We start from the raw sequence: 1,178 nt of genomic DNA, 5'->3' as shown, positions 1-1,178 counted from the left end.
TTTTTAACCGACCTCAGGTCCAATTCCGCCCTTGTGGGGAGGCAAATAAACAAAACAACAACAAAAAAAATAATCAGAACGGACATTTTCCAGGGCATTTTATAATAAATCAGAAGTGATATTTCCAGGGCATTTTGTAATTAAATCATAAATAACTTTTTCCAGTTACTTTTTTAATATTAAAACTTTGTTACATTAAACATAGTACCTATTCACAATGCCTCCTACGGGACAGACTTAGACACCAGGGTCGTTTTTTAACGTGTAGAAAAAATTGTCTTAGTCGTAAAGGATTACTCTTCCACTGAGAGAGAAGAAATTGAAATGTAGCACCCGAAGAACAGATACTACACTTTGATCTTAGCCAAAAGGCAAAGAAAGACAAATCATTTTTATTAGCTTTGCCTCAACAGCGACACCAATTTTTTTTATATTATATTAATTCAAGGGTGACGAGGTTTATTTGGAATAATTCCACTTTCTTTTTTTTAGGGATGCACAGCATGATAACGGACGGAGCGATAAGCGTAATAATATAATGATAATAATGATGATGATGATGATGATGATGATTGCCTAATCTCTAACCGTGTTAATCTACAGCAGATGTGCTAACGGTTATATCTCATAGGATTAGCGAATCTCTTGACAAAGGCTTCCTCTCCAGGGCAATTGCTCATGACATATCAAAGGCCTTCAGTTAGGTATGGCATAAGGGCCTACTTCACAAGATTTCCAGCTACGGTATAACTGGAAATGTTTTCTTGATCATAAAATCATTTCTCTCCGATAGGATCATAAGAGTAGTGGTTGATGGGTAGAAATCAGAGGCTATCAATATTAATGCTGGAGTCCCTCAAGGGTCCATCCTAGGCCCAACTCTCTTCCTGATATACATCAATGATCTCCCAAAACACATACTTAAATCATTTGTTGACATCTGTGCTGATGACACGACCATCTATGGCAACACATCAAAGGCCGTAAATGACAAATTCTCTCAGATTCTCTCTCCTCTGATCTTGAGCGCGTGGTACAGTGGGGGAGGAGGTGGCTGGTTACTTTTAATGCATCTAAAACCAAGCTCTTATCTTTACATCATCAACGCTCTGATCCCCATCTGGCATCAATTGGGATGGATGGCTCTCGTCTACGGGAAGCTCCATGTTTTGATAAGC

At 38.5% G+C, this 1,178-nt stretch overlaps 1 pseudogene; it reads right to left on the bottom strand.

Annotated features, from left to right (window-relative positions):
• Window positions 1-269: 269 nt before the first annotated feature.
• Window positions 270-385, bottom strand: LOC145285292 (U2 spliceosomal RNA; annotated as a pseudogene).
• Between the last annotated feature and the right edge of the window lie 793 nt (window positions 386-1,178).

Source organism: Euprymna scolopes, chromosome 9 (assembly GCF_053919585.1).
Source record: "Euprymna scolopes isolate OS-2025 chromosome 9, ASM5391958v1, whole genome shotgun sequence".
Classification (NCBI taxonomy): domain Eukaryota; kingdom Metazoa; phylum Mollusca; class Cephalopoda; order Sepiida; family Sepiolidae; genus Euprymna; species Euprymna scolopes.
This window is presented reverse-complemented; position numbering and strand designations above follow the sequence as displayed.